General features: G+C 43.0%; 1 long non-coding RNA gene across 6 annotated transcripts in view; it reads right to left on the bottom strand.

The window, feature by feature from the left end:
* Positions 1-21126, bottom strand: part of LOC308596136 — a 134608-nt gene that overhangs the window by 29519 nt on the left and 83963 nt on the right. For 5 of the 6 annotated variants that reach the window (XR_014012342.1, XR_014012343.1, XR_014012344.1 and 2 more), the window contains one exon: positions 3705-3815. This is a non-coding gene — a long non-coding RNA (uncharacterized lncRNA). Of the gene's footprint in view, positions 1-439; positions 632-3667; positions 3816-21126 lie in introns of all 6 variants that reach the window. The other variant, XR_014012341.1, reaches the window with a different exon arrangement.

The raw sequence follows: 21126 nt of genomic DNA, 5'->3' as shown, positions 1-21126 counted from the left end.
GACTACTCTTGATTTTGTTTGAATGCACAAAAGTGTGACTGTGCAAACCAATATAGGTCTAAGCAGGTGTTTTGTTCTAGTACAAATATACTAAGAAGTCTAGTGGCAGACAATGGTACTTGTCTTAAACATTTATGGCGCTTTGGAAACTCATTTCCTGGCCTAGTTTATTATTCTATACTTATAGGCTTGAAAACTGTGGGAGCAGATGGTGTCCCAAAGTAAAGAACAGAGAAAAGATGAAATCTATTTATCTATCTATCTATCTATCTATCTATCTATCTATCTATCTAGTAAAAGGGTAAGGGACGTATGTCATAGATGCCTTGCCCAATCCAGTATTAGACTTTTTTCATTTCCATTTAAATTGTGTAGTTCACATGATGTTAACCTCCAACAACACCAGTTTCAATGCTTTCCCCCTAAAACTTGGGTTTACCTGATACAGGGATATTCCAATACATTGGGAGAAAACAGGCTCCAAACTGTTTCACATCGGGGTCGCATATTATTCGTTTCAGTGGTTTAGGGTGGATCAGAAGTCACTGCCTGGGTGGGGTGTTGTGTACATGCCCTCACTCTTGCGGAATTATGGTGGGAGAGAAAGGTAAAGGATTCCTTTCCTCTAAGGCTAAAATGGAGTTGGAATGAAGAGAATTGGTCAAAATACTAATTTTACATGAATTTATAAAGCTAGGTATCTTTCCTGAGCTGTCAAGTTGAAAGGATACGTTTAGGCATAACTTTTTTAACACTGTAACAACTTTAAAGATGTCCCCCCCCACACACACACATCATTTCCATAACACCATGCTCACCTCTTCCTCAGTGCTTTAATTTCATTTCTGAAATTTTATTCTCGTCCAAATCTGTTCTGGAATGCCAAGAGAACCTTCCAGAACAGCATGCATGGAGGAGAGTGAGGAGATCATTCCATCGGGCAAGCAGAAATGTTGAATTTAATGCCTAATATTTACAAGGTTCCTGTTTAATTCTTCAACAGCCGGGTTCCCACATTACAAATCAGTGCAAGCTAGCTATTCTCTGAATAAACGTTAAGGGTGTGCATCGGCTCTGAGAGGCAAACTGCACACACAGGCACACACACCCAAACACATTTAAAGAGCATTTGTTACTTTTTTATTTCTCCTTTAAAATTATTATATTCCACATATGAACTATAGCAACACAAATAAAACATAAGCCCAGGAAAGGTATTAGTGCTCCTGCGTATCTAACCCCATTTCACTGTTTATAGTTAGCCATTTAGTAGACAGGAATGCAAAAATCAGCATACATCCTTGGCCTCTTGAAGCCTTACAACATTTCTCCAGCAGTTCAGACTGTGGTGCATAGCTGTCAAGTGTCCCTTATTTGAAGGGACAGTCCCTTATTCCAGCGCCATGTCCCGCTGCTGTCCCTTATTGATAGATGTCCCTTAAATGTCCCTTAAATGATGTCCCTTAAATTTCAAAGGAAGCAGCTCCTCTCCCTCCCTCCCTGCCGGCCAGGGAGGAGGGAGGCTCCAACTGTGTTGCTTGGCTGTGTTGCTCACCCAATAAGAAGTCTAAGAACGACTCGGGGGTGGGGCTTGCATGCCTTGTGTGTGGCTAGTTAATGCAAGCTGAGGGGTTTTTTGAATGCTGGACGCCATTTTGTTGCACGTGCTGCTGCAAACTTTGAGGTTCAAAGCCAGGTCGGGGAGCCATCTTAAGTTGAGGCTGCATAGGCCTTGTGGTGCATGTGATTCAGATTCTATTCAGTTGAACCTCTGGTTACAAAGTTGGTTGGACAGTGTTCTCGAAGCTACCAGCATGAGTTTGACCAGACTGCAGGAGGACAGGAAGACTGGAGTGCCTGGAACAGGTGAGGCTGCAGGTCCCTTATTTTGGCTTTTGGTCCCTTATTTTCAAGGCTGCCGGTCCCTTATTTTCAAATCTGTAAGTTGACAGCTATGCTGTGGTGTTTGTTTTTAATTCCGAAGGATTTGAAGCACAACTTAAAATTCACCAAAGGTTGGATGATAAGGGATTAAGAAGACGCAACTGAACATTAGCCACTCCAATGCCCTTCACACAGCAGCCCTGTATCTTGACTCGTTTGTTGTTGTTATTTATATGTATTGCTTGCTTCACTCATAAAATGACTCAATGTGACTTACAAACTTGTACAGCCCAGAATTTTCCTTAGAGATGTATGTTTGTTTGTCTTTGGCCTTATAAAGCAGATCTCTGCAGCTCTGTTTAAAAGGTCAATTTACGTACTACAGTTATTTTTAACAGTTTGCCGTCTGTATTTCCTGTTTCTCTATATGTGGTTTCTGAGGAGCTGAAAAATGCCACACCTCCCACTCTTGTATGTGCTGAAGGCAAACAAGCATATTGATCAGATGGAGAAAACAGAGTTCCTCTACATGTTTTAACTACTCACAGCAATTCATGATCAGGAAATCTGATAGGTGGGATTCTTCATCTTTCTGCGGCTTAATAAAATATGTCCATAGTCCAACAGAAGCATTACAGGTAAACTTCGTTACACCTTTTGTTAAGGTGTAACCTCAAAAGAATCTTGCAGCCACCTAATAAGAAACCAAAGCAGTCTGTTCATTGTTCCCTTCATAACTGAAGGAACATATATGATTTTTATTAAGTGATTAAAGCACCCTGCTTTCTTTTGGACCACTATTTTGGTTTCCTTGGCTAGGATTTTTGAAACTACCTTATTTTCTTACCTTTATGGCACCACATAAGAGGCTACTTGAAAGGCTTCCAACTGGAAAATACAAGCCTATTCAGCTATACTCACATATATTGCATTTCATAAAACGAATGTCAGCAGTAGGCACTGGAAGGTTTTCACATACAGTGCTTCCACTGATGTTTGACAACAAAGACAGGACTATTCATAGCTAATGTTTATATTTCAAGAACCCCGCAGGAAGCAGCTTGAAAGGTTTCTGCATGATGGTTGCTCTAAGTAAAACCTGTTTGTGGTGTCAGACCACCTGCAAAATTCAGCTTAACCAAAGGGCAAACGTAACATCACTGATTCGGCCAAATAACAGAACGACAGTAGCCATATTTGGCCTTCATTGTCTTCACACAATTCAAATCGTGACTTCAGTTGAATGAGGGACACAGTGAGACCATGTTCACTGGGCCCCACCCTTTCTGCCATTCCTTTTCACTCTTATTCACCCTCAGTGAGAGAATTTGATGGGGGGGCGGTTTCAAAGGAATGAGGCAACAGGTTCTACAGAAGACCCACATTATCTATGCTGTCTCTTCTCCATGTGGGATATTTAAGATTACTCCTTTCCACAGTCCCTTGGGAGGACCATAATTACATAAAGGCATTTACTGAATGAAAAGGAGCATAGTGCATTGTGATCAACCTAATAAATAAATCCCATTTAAGGACCTCTGCAATCTAATTAACACAGTTAAGACACACAGAGAGACATTAGATAGTTGCTTGTTGGACAGCGTTTTCCTGCTGGATGGTATATGTTCAAAATGTTGATTGCAGAATCTGGAACTAGGATTTAATCCCTTTATTTATAAAATATCAGGATTAACTAATTACACTGAGTGACAGCTTTAATTATAGTACAGTGAAATAAGTATTTACGCTGTCAGTGTAGCTTTCCATGTTCCACCAGACTTACCCAATGCTCAGCTTGTCTGAATTCTGTCTACCCATACCTCTTAAATGGCAGTATTGAATCATCAACCAGACATCACAATGGAGGGAAAACTGAAATATCATTCAGAGTTTTGGCCAGTTCATTTTCTTCTGGATCTTGCCAACCTATTCTGAATAGAAGAGAGAAATGGTCCGAAATCCAGAAAAATGGTAGCATGACTTATCTTCCAAGAAACATTTCCTTTGAATTAATGTTACAGAAAACATGTTGAAGGCACAAGACAAAAGTGCCCAAAGATGTCTTGTGCTGCTTTATCTTGCAGCGCAAAAATCAAATTGAAAAATTCGTCCAGAAAACATGTAATGCTTATGAGTTCAGTGATTCACATAACAGACATACCGTATTGGCCCAAATATAAGCTGCACCCAAATATAAGCTGCACCTTTAAAATTGGAGGGGGGGGGAGAAAAAAGGGGAGGAACCCGAATATAAGCCGCTCCATTCCTTGCTGCTCCTGGCTGCATACTTGGGGGGGGGGAGCCACGCTGCGTTGCTGGCGGCCTTTCCCCTTCCTCACTCTCTCCCTTCCTGGCCTTGGGGGAGAGGACAGGGGCAGGTGCTGCTTTGCTGTGTTCCTGGCTGCATACCGCAAAGTCACAAATATAAGCCGCACTTTAACATTTCATGGTCGGAATTTGGGGGGAAAGTGAGGCTTATATTCAGGCCAATACGGTAGTTTGTTGTGGATGTGTTGTTGTTTTTTGGTGTGCAGGAACTTCATCATCTTCCTTCCTTCTTTCCTTCCTTTTTGCAGCCTTGCATTCAGGTTGGTCATATTTATGGTGCTCGTCAGTCCCAATCATATCAGTGAGATCCAAAGAGAAATGAAGCAGGCATATGAATTTTTGCTAGCGCACAAGAGAAAGCAAGTATCTGAAAACTTACAAGGAAATACTCTTCAATTTGGCAAATTGATTCAACCACTTTTTAGCCTCTTCCTCCCTTGCACCTCTTGTTTATTTATTTTAGTGTGGTATGAAAAAGTGGTCTAAAATTCATAGGATGGGATCTGACACTATTGATTTCAGTGGGTCTATTTTGCATAAGTCTGATGCCACCCATAGAAACAGAAATTTGAGCTGAACAGATGCATTAACAACCTACACAGCTGACCATTCTTCTATAAACATATGGAAATAAATTTATTTATAGAATAATGATGGGATGGGATGATAGGATAATAACCTTTTATTAGTGAATCTTGAAACCATATTTATATGGAGGCAAATCTCTTTGATCTCAGTGAAATTTACATCAAGCAAGCCTGATGAAAGTGGTGTGGAAACAAAACAATTTTCTTGTAATACACATTTAATATATCTCACCTATAGCTTAATATACTGGCATGATCTCTAGGTATTTATTGGATTATTTATGAATTCAATTCAAAAGTGAGAGAATGGTAAAAATGTCAGTAAAATGCATTCTAAATTTAAAAAGAGACAGTTTGGCTGTGGTAAAATTGAAGCTAAGAAACTGGACATAAAATAGGTTTCTGCCTAATTACCAAAGAGACCTTTGGATGAGAGGGCAAATCACTTTGATTTTTTCCATTTCCCAAACTGATGCTTCCTCATTCACTTGCACACTAATTCAGTGTCTCACAAGAACATGGTATCAAACTGATTTCCTCTCTTCTATGAACAAATTATATGGTGAAGGATCGCCAGTAATATTAAGACCAATCTAGACACGATGATGGAATAATGGGAATCCATCTCAATCTCCGAATCATAGCACCTGCCTGAGGAGGGGCACAATCATGATGGTGTGAGGAAAGACGGGATTAACCCTTCTACCTGGGTTATTTTGCCCAATGAAAATCTGCCTCCCTTCCCACCAGTTGGTTGCTATTTGTTTACATACGTCTTTCCTCCTGGAGCAAACAGCAGCTTGGGTGGGAGAGTGATTTTCACTGAGGCAAATGGAGGGAAGGTTAACTCTCACACATCTCCCCTGCAGTCCATATCTAGCCTGGGCCTTTCTGCATCTGCTATCTGTTTTAAAGAGGCTGAGATATATTCATGTGTATTTCAGTTTGGCCCTGAGTGAGCTGGCAAATAAGATACAGACCAGGAGGGAAACCTAGATGGGTTGAAAGCAATGTGTAGGCCTGAGCAGAGCATAATTGTATGAAGACATGTAGATAAACCAAAAATCAAGGTCAAACTGAACATGAAGCCATCAAACAGAAAGCCCTCTGCCCTCGGCTGTGTGCACACCATGCATTTAAAGCATTCCTCGCCCCCACAAAAAATGAATCCTGAAAATGGTACTGCAGTTTGTTAAGTGTGCATGGAATTGTAACTTGAGGGGCTAAACTACAGTTCCCATAATTCTCAGGATGGGGGGAAATGAGCTTTAAATGTACAGAATGCAAACAGCCCTAGAAAAAGGAGACATAGTTCATTAAGCTCTTTTTTCACCAACAGATAGCCTGCTATTCTATATTTATAAGAGTTTCATGCATGCACACTTCATTAAACATAATGGATCTCTCTATAGATCTCTAACAAGCACCATAGAATTGCATAGGCTTCTACAAAACAGTTCCTTTCATTCCTACCACTCTGCTAATTCAACACAGAGCCTCCAACAGTTCCCCCATTGTTAGTGGTCTAAATTAATGCTGCTTCCCTCACGGAAGCTTGAGATGTCCATGGTTAGAAATTAATATATGAAATTCCTATCCAGATATAGATTTCAATTTCAGCCAAGAGCCTGAAAGCAGTCAGCACAAAATGACTTCTATAACTAGAAAACCAAGCTGGCTTTTCCCATTAAAGTTAATGAAAGTGATTAAATTCATATTGCATTAGATTTCTCTGTGTGGTAGTTGTACATGGCTAGTGAATGCTGAAAATTAAGGCAATGCTCACTTGCTTCTCATAAATATTTCTAAATAGCACGGCAGCAAGAGAAGCCTAAGAGATGGCAATACTTAACTGTAACAATATGAAGAAGACTAGCAACACATTCAGCCAGAGTGATTTTCGCCTCAAAGGGAATTATAAAATTCCTAAAGAAGAATCATTAGTAGAATGTTTCTTTACACAGAGGCTTTTGTAACTGTTGGGTACACTGAATTAACCACACAGAGGCAATGTTGCCCATTCAGACTAACATCAAATCAGCATGGATGAGCAGAGATGGAGGACAGGGAAGCAAAACAATTGCAGAGCAAAAGTCTCACACTAGGAAGTTCCTCTTCTTTGGCTGTGTTACTTCCCCCACATCTGGCTTGGGGCTGTTGCCACCAGAAGTGGCAGCTGGAAGCTTCATTAGACAACCAGTACTTAAAGAACATCCTCTACTTTAACAATATGGATGCAAGCAACTGACTGAGATTTCCGGTCACATGTTTGCCATGTGTTTGCAAATATGCACCCTCCCCATCAGCCCTTAGTCTTCACTGCAAGGACACATGGCAGCCGTTCTGCACAGTTATTTCTTTGCAACATCTGGCGTGGCCTTTCATGTATTGTTTCCCGCTGTCATTTTGTGGCATGCTTTGGGCATTGTGTTCTTTTCATGGTGCATATGTGTTTCCTTCCAGCAGGAGGTTGGGAATAAGTCTTTGCACTAAGATGGGAGGCAGGCAGGGTTAGAGCAGCTTTGAAAGCATTGCCCGGCCATTTAGCCAAGTGACCCAGCAGATAACAGTACATAAGAGAAACTTTGGTAAGGTCAGACATTAGCAACTGTAAGCACAGCAGCATTCTTGTGGGATGTCTTGCAAAGACTTCAGGTGGGGCTGTGATGATCTGCCTGGACACCGCTTAGCAAACTTAAGCTATCAACTGTTTTCTTAGTTTTCATATGCTTCATAGTTAAGTCTCCATCTCCTGAGCATCAACTGTCCGCCATTCTCTATTCAGGAAAAGCCTTTGTTCTGCCATGTCTTACATTTGCATTTCATTTACTTCAGGGATGGGGAACTTGTGATTCTCCATATGCGATCGAGGACTACAACTCCCCCTGATCATTGGGCCAGACTGACTGAGGTGGATGGGAGTGAAGTCCAACAATATCTGGACGTCCTTGGTCAACCCTTATTTTGTCTTTCTTCCTTAACTCTATAACTGTTCACTATTATTGGCTTTTATGTTTGGAACAGCTTGGAAGGAGATAGTTTCAAAAGATAAATTCATTGGGGAATGCATGTTACTTTGCCCAAGGAAAGAAATACTGTTCTCATTTCATATGCAATGTGTTGTTCATTTAGATTGTGAGCCCTACAACTCAGTGACAGAGTTGAAACATAACAGGAAAACCACGTGTGTAAGTTGTGACAAGTCTCAGATTTGCATGTTCCCCCCTCTCCTCTTTTCACCCCAGAAGAGTACATTGGAAGGTCATTGTAAACCACAGTTCACCTGTAGTTCAAACTCAGGGAACTGTTGTTTGCTTAAACTATAGTTAGTGAGAAGCAGTCATATCCAGCCCATGAGTGGTATTCATTAGGTTAATTAATTTCAGTGGTTCTACGCTGAGTAAAACGTAGTTGAATACGCCACGTGCTTTCAGAACTTGACTTTTTCTGAAACCATCATTCAAACAAATTATGGTTCCCCAAGTTCACATTTTATGGAGAAACTTTGGTTAATTTAAAACTGAAAGCAAATGCTTGCAATATCTTCTGGTGTGTGAAGAGTGTGTGACCCAAGGCTCACCATGGCTCATATAGCAGGAAATGGTGGCTTTTTATTATATCTGAACCAAGCCAATGCATCTGCCTAGCACCTCACACAAGGGACACCATTCTCAGCTTTAGTCATAATGAAGACAAACTAGTCACTGTTAACATTATCAGGCTCCTAATAACGGAGCAGAATTCTGGACACCCTCAGAGGGCTTCCTTTGTCTCCCTGACACCCACAGCCTCTTGCTGGCCACCACCACGCACACTGACCTTTGAAATATGGAAAGAAACATGCTTTGAAATCAAGCTGGCAGGAACAGCATTCAGGCTGCCGTCACTGGGGGCTCAAAACAAGCGGGGCTATAGTTTGCAAGCTGTCTTCATAATTACTTGAAGCAGTTGTCGCTCTAGCCCGAGTTTGTTCATTACACCCCGACAAACAGCTGATATTTGTTAAAGCACATAAGCCACTTTGTTGAGGCAGCCCTCGATATTGTGGGAAACCCTGCAGCTGCAAGTCACATGCAGTTCAGAGTATTTTCTGGTTCCTTTGCTTCCATGCATGCCTTTTATAGCAGTGCCCTTTTACTCAAACAAAAAAGGGCAGGGAGAGAGCAGGCGGCAGTGGGAGGGGGGAGAGAACCCTCACTTAGAAGGTAAACATTAGCTAACAAAAAAAGGCTTGATACGCTTAAGGTTTATGACCCAAATCTGGTTCTCATTAAACAAATGCTTGTGCAGCACTAAGGAATTCTTAGTAATAAGAAAGCGATGGCTGGAATTCAGGACGGGCGAGAGTCAGTGGAACAGCAGCCGTGCCTGTTTCAGTGTTCCAGCTTTGGCTACTGTCTGGGTTGGCAGGTCTCCCATAACTGCCAGGAGGGAGCTCTTGGCAATGGTTCCACTTGGGATTCAGAAGTCACAAGACTCACTTTCAGAGCAGCTGGACTTGGCTAATAAATGCCAATGTGAGGATATAAAGGATGGGGTGGGGAGGCAATGCTCTCAGAAAAGAATACCACTTGCTGGAAGCCACCCAGGGGGACAGGAGTGTTCCTGTGCATGAGTCCTGCTTGAGAGTTTTCCACAGACACCTGGATGGACATTGTGAGAACAAGGTGTTGGACTAGATCAGGGTTTCCCAAACTTGGGCCCCCAGCTGTTATCCAACTCCCACCATCCCTAGCTAGCAAGACCTGTGGTCAGGGATGGTGGGAACTGTAGTCCCCAAAAAAGCTGGAGAACAAAGCTTGGAAAACACTGGACTAGATCAACCATTGGCTTGATGATCCAGCAGTCCTCTCCTTATGTTAAGAAGACAGGGCTCCTGCACCTTTAATTATTCAATGACAAGCTACACCTGCTGAAATTCCCTCTTTCACACAGCTATTAAAGCTGCAGGAGCTCTGTCCACTGTTCCCATCTCGCCATTGTAATCTTTTTCCTTTTCTTTCTTAGAGGCCCAGCACTGTTATGGTTGCTTCCACCATCCCCACCCAAAGATCAAGGTACTGCTGTCATACCTTGCTTCAGAAGAAGAAGCCAAGCTCCTAACAGAAGTTGCTTAAGGAGACAAGAGCACTAAAAAACAAAGACCAGGAGGACACGTGCCGCTGAACATGTCTGCAGGATACTTCAGTGTTCTGGGTGTTCAAAGAAGTCCTGGGGTGGCATTCCTCAGCCAGGTGACCTTCAGTTGCTTTCAACTACAACTCCTCTCAGGTCCAGCACCTTAGGGCTGATGGAAGTATGGGTGTGCTGGCTGGGGCAGATGGGAGTTGTAGTTGAAAACTACCCCAGGTTGGGGTCGGCTGTGCTAAAGGAACCACTTTCCACTGCTAGACCCTGGCTCTATACTGCTGATGAACAGGCTGCTAACTCTCCAGTAGAGCTGGCTTTGAAACTAGCACTCTAGCCAAAAGACAGAGGAGCCAAGGATGCCTATCTGATTTTTATTTTATAGTCAGGATGGCAGAGTAAAGTATTTAAGGGAGACACTCTTCCAGAAGCAAAGGTTTATTGAGAAAACATAGGGAAATAGTAATTAAATGGATAACTCTTGAAGGCTTTCCAGGAAGGGAGAGAGGAAGAGAAGCAAAGACTGAGGGTAAGTTTGTGGCACAGTTGAGCTTTGGAGGAGGGAAGCGAGGAAGCACCTGAATTTTTCAGTTTTTCATGGCCAGTCAATAAGTGTACAGCGAGGCATTGATTGGATCAGCAGCAGAGGAAGGTTCTAGCATTAATTATCTCAGGAGTTCCCATAGCTGCTGAAGTTACAGCAAGTGTGGCGCCTTGTGTATGGTCAGAGTGTTGGACTAAGACTTGGGAGACAGGGTTTCTAGTCCCCGCTCAACCATGAAACTCACTTGAGCTTCTTAGAGAGAAGTCAGGATATAAATGAAATAAATGTGTCCCCATGAGGTGTACATGCCAAGACACCCATGAGGGGACAAGCAACCAAAATGGGCATCAAATCTTGTTCTATGGAAACAGTCTGAAAGTATCAGCGGCCTGGGGGAGGGGGGCAGAATAGGAAAAACAAATGGCTCATGCCTTCTGTTTCTATACTGTCTCATTCTTTTCCTCCCTCATGTTGAAGATGTGGCAGAGGAGACAGGAAAGCCCTTGTGCTTACGGTGCCCTCCACATCTGAAGTCTAAGCTGCTTTTGATTGCATCTGCATCTGCATCTGCAAGGCAAATTGGTTTTAGGTGGGTGGCATGGCAAGTGGGGTTGACATCATATCCCAGCAATCTCGATTTTCTTATTACTGGCTTTTTGGGAGATATTTCAGAGCCTGAAAAAAAGCATCCGTTTCAGGGGAAGGGGAAATTGTTTTTCAACTTTGACGGCTGTGTCCCTAGATTCACACACAGATCCCTGTAGTGCCAGCAGGACTGTTTTGCGCCTTGCATTTTATTTTGTTTTAATTTTTACCTCTTGGTATAGATAGCTGCTGCTCAGAATCTGTTTGGCCCCCTGTTATGGTTATTTTTAAAGTTTGTAGCTCCTGGACTGCAGTGTTCTTTGAGTTGTTATTTACACCTCTCTGACATAACTGCAAAATATTTCACAGTCTGAATGGTGAGAAATGCAGGGGAGAATTGGGGCCTTTTTCACCTCCAGAAATGCTTAAGAAGCAGACAATGAAAGGTGACAGTCAGAGTAAAAAAAAGCATACTGGGTTCTCCTGTGAGAGTGACAAAAGTTGCTGAGCACAGTGGGTGGATTTGTGTACAAATTCAGAGGCTGTCTTTTTGTGTGTGTGAAGGTTAGCAGATCTCCTTCCTCACTTTCTTTCCCAGAAGTAACTTTATTTCTCCTATTTGTTCGACTGAAAAGCCAACTCTTCTCATGCCCAGTATAGTTAGGCCTGAGCCAAAACACAACCCCCTAATTTCATGGGCTACAAAGCGGAACCCCACCCCCGGCCTTTCACTGATGGTTAGTTGTGGTAGGGATGCTTGAACATTTAGTTCAGAAGTTGAAGTGACTTGATTTGCTGGCCTGGGCTAATATGTGGATTGGAACACAGTTACCCTTCTGTTTCTTGAACTCTGGTTTTTGTGTCCTTAGCTCAAAAAAGCCAACATGCCAAAATGTATATTTTAGGTTAAAATACATATTTTGGGGTAAAATATGTAAAGAATAATTGCAAATGTTTATACAGTAGTTGTGGAAGAAAACCCCCTCAAAGGATGATGTGGAAAATGAACAGTACAGTATCAGAAAATAGGGTGGGAGCGTCACCCAGTTGCCTAGACAACTGACACGGACTGGCTGGATGCAGAGGAGTGGTGCGAGGCACAAGCTGGGGAACCCCCGTGGGAAGAAGACTCAGAGCCAAGAGATTGGTGGTGGGACAATGACAAGTGGTCAGAGGGAGGCGGAAGAAGAATGGGAGACAACGGTGTTGGAAGCTGAAGAGGTAACAGGGTTTAGTGAGCAGGAAGTGGCTATGGCAGAAAGCAGCCCAGAATCAGAGGCAGAAGGCAAGTGGAGGCGGTCTGCTGAAGAAGCCTGGTCTCCCAGAACATGAAGAGAAACTAAGAGAGACTAGACCAGGCACCGGCAAACTCTGCCCTCCAGATGTTTTGGGACTACAACTCCCACCATCCCTAGCTAACAGGACCAGTGCTCAGGGATTATGGGAGCTGTAGTCCCAAAACACCTGGAGGGCCGAGTTTGCCAATGCCTGGAATAGACAAAGGAGCCTGAAATTGCCTGGGAACCACCTGGGGGAGGAGGAGTATGAGAGAGCAGTGGTAAAGTGGGGGCCTTCAGTCCTGGCAACTCTCTCATTGGGGCAAGACCTCAATGGGGAAGAGTTGCTGTGATCACTAGCCCTTCGCTGTTTTGGTCTCTTTGAAAAAACAGTTAACTTCACTGACACTGGGTCTTTTATTGTTGACCTACTCCTGACTCCGGCTCCTGACAACAACTAGGCAACTCTCCATACCAGCATTTCCCAACCTTGGGCCTCCAGCTGTTTTTGGACTACAACTCCCATAATCCTCAGCTAGCAAGACCAGTGGTCAGGGATGATGGGAATTGTAGTTCGAAAACAGCTGGAGGCCCAAGGTTGGGAAACACTGCTCCATACCATCCTGCTCTGTGTTTCAGCAGCTTGGTGCAAGCAGCTTGATGCAGGAATATGTATAGGAAAAATTGCCAGATTGCCTAAGCAATTAGGTGACCCTCCTTTATGAACCTCCTCTGCAACTAACTTCTGGTCCTGCAAAACCACAGAAGTTAATTAATTGTAGGTTTGGAGGTTTTCAGGGAGGGGGACAAATGCCCACTATCCCCCTAAAATATTTAGGCTCAAACGCCTTCCCAAGGCTTAAGAGAGAAACAAGAATACATACTGTATAGTATGTGTAATACTGTATTTGTGCTTACAAACCATATTTGTAAGCAGTCTCCCTAAGCTGGATTCCATGCCTCTGTTTCCCATCCCTAAATTAATGTCTTAATTTAAATGTTTGAATGAAGTGTGATACATTTCTCTCCCCTCCCCCTGCTCTATTTGAGCCCTAACAACAGCAAATGACACGACTGTCGTTCGAAGAGTAGGGTTACATCCGTGCCTTGTTACCTCATTTTCATGACAAAGATTGTATCTGACATTTAATATCCAATATCTTTCAGGAAACAAAGTGAAGGGCTCCTCCACCCTGACCTTTTGCATGCACTCTCTCTGTGATTGGTTCATGCATTTCACTCCTCCCTGCACATTAGGGTCTCATCAATCAATCAAATAGTGATTGCAATGTAATATCACAGGGCAACATGATTTTCAAAGTGTGTCATCAAGGGTTTAGAAAACTAAAATCCCACCATGCTTCCAGTAGTTGTTCGATGTTCGTTTAAAACATAACACAAATAGGTTGGATTTTCTTGCATGTCGGCCACATCAAAAGATCTGAACAGCAACTGTATGGATTTTTGTGTAACACACTAAAATAATGCACAATATTCATGGTCAGCTAGCAACCTCTCCTAGCTGTAGTAGTAGATAGGTAGCCGTGTTGGTCTGCCATAGTCAAAATAAAAAAATTCCTTCCAGTAGCACCTTAAAGACCAACTAAGTTAGTTCTTGGTATGAGCTTTCGTGTGCATGCACACTTCTTCAGATACACCTTCAGGTATCTGAAGAAGTGTGCATGCACACGAAAGCTCATACCAAGAACTAACTTAGTTGGTCTTTAAGGTGCTACTGGAAGGAATTTTTTTATTTCTCCTAGCTGTAGTTTGCACAAAGGTGGCTCAGAAAGCCATAATGAGGCATTAAAAACACACATACAAACGGATTGCGGAAAATGAGTAGTGACGTTTGATGGCTATAAGTACAACTGGCAACTTCTGGGATAAATTCCTAGGAACGGTTATCCTTTTTTGTAACATTGTAGAATTAAGAAACACATGTCCAAATGAAACTGCAGTAGTCTGAAATTAAAGATGGAACATTTCACTGGAATTCATAATGTTCAGCAGTATGGCAGATTTACACAACCCCAATTCACACCCACCTCACAAATTATAACATTGGAAGATGAACTCTGGATGTGAAAAGGTCACAGAGGAGCTTGTGAAAGAGCTTGTGTATGTTCTTTATGTGAGTGGACATAAAGTTACCTCTGAGTCTGGGATGATTTCAGGGTGTGTTTCTGGGAACAGCTAGATCTCTAGCAAGATTATCTGCAAATAATGCAATAAACCAGAGGTAAAAAAAAACAAAACAAAACCTCACCACACGTGAGTTACTCTCAGATCTGCCCCACCACACAATAGAATTGGATTTCCCTGCTGCTGCCACTGCTAATGGTGAGCCCCCCCCCAAAGCTGTTTAAGAATATCTCCTTTCCCCCTGAAAATTCATGGAAAATGTCCCTCCAATTTCTCTGCTCACAAAAACAGGGAGGTGCATTTTGACAGGCCACTTGTGCCCAGCTCTAACTAGATCAGATGAAGCACAGAAGGAAGAATTAAGATATTATTGAACAACATTAGTGGAGTGAGTTCTGAAAGCAATACCCGTGACTAACGTTACTGCCATCACCATCACCATCATCATCATTTTAGTGGTGCCTTTCTACAGGGCATGACAGGCAGTCATTTAACAGGCAAAGCAGTATGGAAATATGGTAGTAAGAAAAGTTACTTCTTGTTGTTTCATTGGGTCTGCCATGCAGCATTTTCATACACCTGCTATTACAGTGGTCCCTGCAGTACCACAGACTGAATGGCTGCAGGGAGACAATACAAACCTAGGGGTGGTGATGAGCCATGGTTGGCAGCTGCAAGAGAGATGGTCCCTATAACAAGCTGGAGATGAGGGGGTGGCAGGTGAATACTTGAGAAAGATTGCTTCCACCTGCGCCGGGGTACCTGCAGGGCATCCTTCCCCAACTTGGGGCCCTCTAGATGTTTTGAACTACCACTCTCACCAGTCCCAGCCAACACAGCCATGCTGGGACTGTCCCGTTGCTGGTGGTTTGTCATTATGGACTCTGAATACACTTCAGAATAAGATAATCATAGTTTTGTTTCCGTTATGCTTAATAACCTTTTTGGAGAGAAAACATTCCTGAAGTCCTCCCAGTTGTGAAAACTGCAATCAGGGCCTTAAAATGCTTGTGAGGAGCCAAATATTTGGTTGACATGTGGATGCCACCCTTTGCAACTAATTTGGGAGTATGATTGTTTGTCAGTTCCTCATGGGAATGTGTGTGTGTGTGTGTGTGTGTGTGTGTGTGTGTGTGTGTGATCACCTGTGGAAGATTTTCAAAACAGGACCTTACCCGGAAATCTGTCTGTTGTTGTCAGCTGCTTAGAGCATCATTTAATACAATAATCATCACTGTTGTGCAATAAGATTCTCTGTATTCGCTGCTGAAATTTACATATTGCAGTTGTAATGATATTTTGTCCATTTTGTTGTAAAATTCTTCTTATTAATCTGGCACTTTTTGTGGTTGCTAGATGCGACGGAAGCATTCCAGGAGGAGCCAGCCTCTGAGCAACCATGCAATTCACTCACCTGCCCCATTCTACCCCCAAATTCTGCTTATGTTTTGCCCCTTGTTATCTTGGCATCGGCATGCCAGTGCAGTGGTGCAACAATAGCCATGTAAATCCACTATGCCAGCATATCTTTGTGTTCTGCTGACACAAGAGAACTGAGTGGCCCTCCTGTCCTTGTCCAGTGGCTGCAACCCAAAGAAAGTATTGCACTGGCAAAAAGTTATTATGACAGTGAATGTTGCACTAAGGGTGAAGGCAGAGCACTGCGATTGTTAAAAAGGTCAACTCACTGTCCTCTTTCCCCCCACTCTATGGCAACACTATTGATATAATAGATCAATGAACTTTAATGGAAATACAGCTAACATCTGCTATGTTCCTTGATGTACTAGCATGACCCAAATAATTATTTGCCATTTTCTGGCAATACTGTTACTATGGTTTCCACCGAATGTAGCACAGGTCTGATGCTCTCTAAACAATGCATGCGCCTTTCCAGGGCAGAAAGGATGTGCTAAAAAGTCATTTTATACTTGGTGAGAAAATAGGAACCACATATTCTTTTTACTGTGGTCTCTTAGGGGTTTGGGGAAAGGAATTATTCAGTGGCAAAAGGGACTAGATGAAATGAAAGCTAAAATCACCAAGAGATGGCTGGCTTCCCAGAATGATAGTAATTATTAAAGTGCCTTTGCACCATCTATTCCAAAGAGCTGAGTTGGCATCACATGTTTTAATAAATAGATCCACAAAAGGGAGGGAGAAGCATGCAATTAATTTGTCATTTCTCTATTATACAATGCATGAAAGAGCTGAAGTGCATAAATGCAAAATCAAATTCAGATGAAGAGCCTAGTGGGGGCAGTTGCACAGGGGGGGCTTCCCCTCCCCCCAAATCCTCCTTTACAGCCTATAATATAGTGATCCAGCATAATTCCAGGCTCCCATTCCATTCTTGTTTCTGCAAAGCACCTCTCTGTTTCTGTATAAAGGTTTTGTTTCTTTCAAGAGAAGGACATTAAGAATGTAACTCATCTGCACTGAACATCAACAGTAGGAACCTGCTTCCAGATGTTAGACTCCAGCTCCCATCAGCTCCAGCCAGCATGCATTGGGTGGATGTGATTTCATATATTTGTTGTTGTTGTTTAGTCGTTTAGTCGTGTCCGAATCTTCGTGACCCCATGGACCAGAGCACGCCAGGCACTCCTGTCTTCCACTGCCTCCCGCAGTTTGGTCAAACTCATGCTGGTAGCTTCAAGAACACTGTCCAACCATCTCGTCCTCTGTTGTCCCCTTCTCCTTATGCCCTCAATCTTTCCCAACATCAGGGTCTTTTCCAGGGAGTCTTCTCTTCTCATGAGGTGGCCAAAGAACTGGAGCCTCAGCTTCATTGATCTGTCCTTCCAGTGAGCACTCAGGGCTGATTTCCTTAAGAATGGATAGGTTTGATCTTCTTGCTGTCCATGGGACTCTCAAGAGTCTCCTCCAGCACCATAATTCAAAAGCATCAATTCTTCGGCGATCAGCCTTCTTTATGGTCCAGCTCTCACGTCCATACATCACTACTGGGATATGTTACTACTACTAAATTTCTACAACTCCTTTCCCTCCAAGGAGCTCACAGTGGTTTACATGATGGTTCTCCCCTCTCTCTACACTCAAAATAACCCTGTCAGTTTAGGCTGAGAGATGGTGACTGGACCAAGGTCAACCAGTGAGCTTTATGGTTGAGTAGGGATTTAAACTCTGGCCTCGAAGGTCCTCGCCCGACACTCTAACCACCACACCGCAACGGGTCTCTTATATAAACAAATGTCTTTTATCGTGCTGCTGGAAAGTGGTGAGGCTTCTCCCGAGGACTAATGAATGCATGCTGCAAATACATCTTAAGTTTTTTGCTCATAATTCCAGCATTTCTAGACTACACTTTCCTATAAAACATCACAAGGTGGGAAAACATGCAAAAGACTATAGTGTGATAATGCAACACTGGTGGGGAGGGAGTATATTGGCAGTCATACTGCTGCTGGCCTCATTAAGAAATTAGGATAGATTTGTCCTCCAGCCCCAGAAAAGGGAGCACACAAACCTCAAAGAAGAACAGCAGCAAAATGTAAAAAGCAAAATGATGGAGACACTTTGGTGTGATGGAAATGCTGCTGTTCACCCAGGCATGCCTTTGCATTAATTTCTCCCTGGTTATTAGTTAAGTATATGAATAAGCCTAAAACTGGCTGTAACCCGCCTGTAACAGCTCCCCTCTTCAGTAATGCAAATATGTGCTGGCAAGCCAGAGAATCCAGATGGCAGACTGAGCACCAGTGTAGCCATGCATGCTATGTTGCTCCCAGTTCCATGCCACAGTGGTCCTGATGCGAGAGGAACACAGTAGCTGTGTGTCTTGGCTTGCTTTGTGAGCCATTTGGGTTGCCTAAGCTTCACTGCAGTGACCTGCTCTTGGCTTGTGGCGCACTGTGGTTTGGGTTGCACAGCTTGCTTGGATGGGGTGTGCATGTGTTTGTAGCTGGATCACTCTGCTTCTGAGCAAGGAAGTGGAACTGCACAACCCCTGCTTCTGTCATGCAATGACTGGAGCTGCAGTGTGACACTGGGGGAATCTATGGATGAACCGTTCACATGCTCTTTCCCTGAGGTCTGTTTTTAAACAACAATAACAATAACAACCACCCAGATACATTTCAATAGGTTTCCTCATGCATATACTTGAACAAAACGATTGAAAAAATATGAAAGGCAGAGGAGGAAATTCCCTGCTGAGATTATCCTTTGTCTATCTGTTACTGGCCCAAGCATGTTCTACTTTAGAATGGGCAACATGTACCTACTAGTCCCGGAATGTCTTGCTTATGAAAAACAGGGAGCTTTAACCATCTGATATTTGTGTAGAGTCAAAATCTATCCCTCCTGCCATCACTGAATGGATTAAGGTATGCATTCTTTAAAAGAAAGAAAGAGGAAGGGGGAACTCAAGAATACCTTTAATTTTTAGTCTTCCTTCATTCCAAGAGATTGCTGTCTCCAGCTAATTTTCTGTCTAGCACCAAGAGTGTCTAATTCAGGGGGTACCAAAACCCTGAATTAAGTTCCGAAGTTTAGGAATGACATGCTGCACATATTTTACACAGCTAAAGAGTCACCCAGCATCTTTGTCTGCTGTTGAGATATTCCTTCCTTGAAAAAAAAAAGAAGTATTATTATGAGAGTTACCATCTCTTTTTAAAAAAAAAATAATATTTATTAATTTTCCAACAAATTAAACACAACACTACAAAAAACAAAAAAAAATACAACAATACAATACAGTACAAAAAACACTACAAAACACTAACACATACAACTAACAAAACAAAACAAAAACCATTTAAAACACAGTCCAATTTCAATATCTTATCTTTCTTTCACTTATTTCCACGACCTCTTCACACCTCCCTTTTTGTATTCCACTTCTATTAATTGTTTCAGCAATTCCTTTCCATCTTCCTCTGTTTTCTATCCTATAATTATCTTAACACATTCTAACCTTATTTTTCCCTTTAATACTCTATTAATCTATTTATACTTAATTCCTTATAACATTTCTACTAAAGCCATATAACTTCATTCCAACATTTTTCTAACATTCATTAATTTTACAGTAGCTCTGTAAGTAGTCTTTAAACTTTTTTCAGTCTTCTTCCACCGATTCTTCTCCCTGGTCTCGGATTCTGCCAGTCATTTCCGCCATTTCCATATAGTCCATCAACTTCATCTGCCATTCTTCCCAGGTGGGTAAATCTTGTGTCTTCCAGTACTTCGCCATGAGTATTCTTGCTGCTGTTGTTGCATACATAAAGAAAATTCTATCCTTCTTTGGCACCATTTGGCCAACCATGCCCAGGAGAAAGGCCTCTGGTTTCTTCAAAAAAGTATATTTAAATATATTTTTCATTTTGTTATAAATCATCTCCCAGAATGTCTTAATCCTTGGGCACGTCCACCAAAGGTGAAAGAATGTACCTTCAGTCTCATTACATTTCCAACATTTATTGTCGGGCAAATGGTAAATTTTTGCAAACTTGACTGGTGTCATGTACCACCTGTAAATCATTTTCATTAGATTTTCTCTTAAGGCATTACATGCCGTGAATTTCATACCTGTAGTCCATAACTGTTCCCAGTCAGCCATCATTATGTTATGTCCAACATCTTGTGCCCATTTAATCATAGCTGATTTCACCGTTTCATCCTGAGTGTTCATGAGAGTTACCATCTCACTGCCCCTGCCCTCTGACACCTGGCAGCTCCTCTTGCTTGTAGCAACAGCATGACCGACCAACATTCAACAAGTACTGCTTGTCTTCTCATGAGATTTCTGCCTGTTGCACTACTGTTTGTTACAAGCGCAGTATCAACACCAGGGGGAAATGGTGGTGACCGTAGCAGTAGCAGCAGTGGTGCTGCAGAAAGAAAGAAAGAGGCTCTTGGGAGCAGGAATGCGGGGCTGAATCCTTGGCTGTACAAAATGTATATTGTGCTGCAATTATGCTAATGCAGCTGATAAAAACATGAGAGTCCATTCAGAAGAGAATGGGGCAACTACGCCTATTATCTTCATAAGATGCCCCTGTTTTTCTACCCATAGAAGCCTGGGGTGGGCAATACAGTGGTGCCTCGCAAGACGAAATTAATTCGTTCCGCAAATCTCTTCGTCTTGCGGTTTTTTCGTCTTGCGATGCACGGTTTCCCATAGGAATGCATTGAAAATCAATTAATGCGTTCCTAGGGAAACCGCCTTCAGACCAGGTCCGGGGACAGTCTGTCCCCGGACCTCTTCTGAAGGCTGGGGGGGGGACAAGGGCTTTTCTTCCCACCCCCAGCATTTTAAAAAAACCCGGGACAGCGGAGGACTTCTCCGCTGTCCGGGCGATCTTAAAATGCTGGCGGGCGGCATTTTAAAATCGCCCCGGACAGCGGAAGACTTCTCCGCTGTCCGGGGCGATTTAAAAGCCCCTGGGAAGGCAGGCAGGGGGGACAAAGACTTTTGCCCCCCGCCAGCCTTCAGAAGAGGTCCTGGACCTCTTCTGAAGGCGGGCGGGGGGCGAAAGTCTTTGCTCCCCCCCGCCTGCCTTCAAAAGGTGTCCCCGCGGCGGCGGGAGGTGTCCCCTGCCCCCCGCCCGGCTTCGGAGCACTGGGAGAAGCGATCTCCCCGCAGCCCCTTGCTGCAAAAGACGTCCGGGGGAAGCGGGGA

This window comes from Podarcis bocagei (assembly GCF_964188305.1).
Source record: "Podarcis bocagei genome assembly, chromosome: 10".
In the NCBI taxonomy this organism is placed as follows: Eukaryota; Metazoa; Chordata; class Lepidosauria; order Squamata; family Lacertidae; genus Podarcis; species Podarcis bocagei.
Note: the sequence above shows the minus strand (reverse complement) of the source record. Positions and strands in the feature narration are given on the sequence as shown.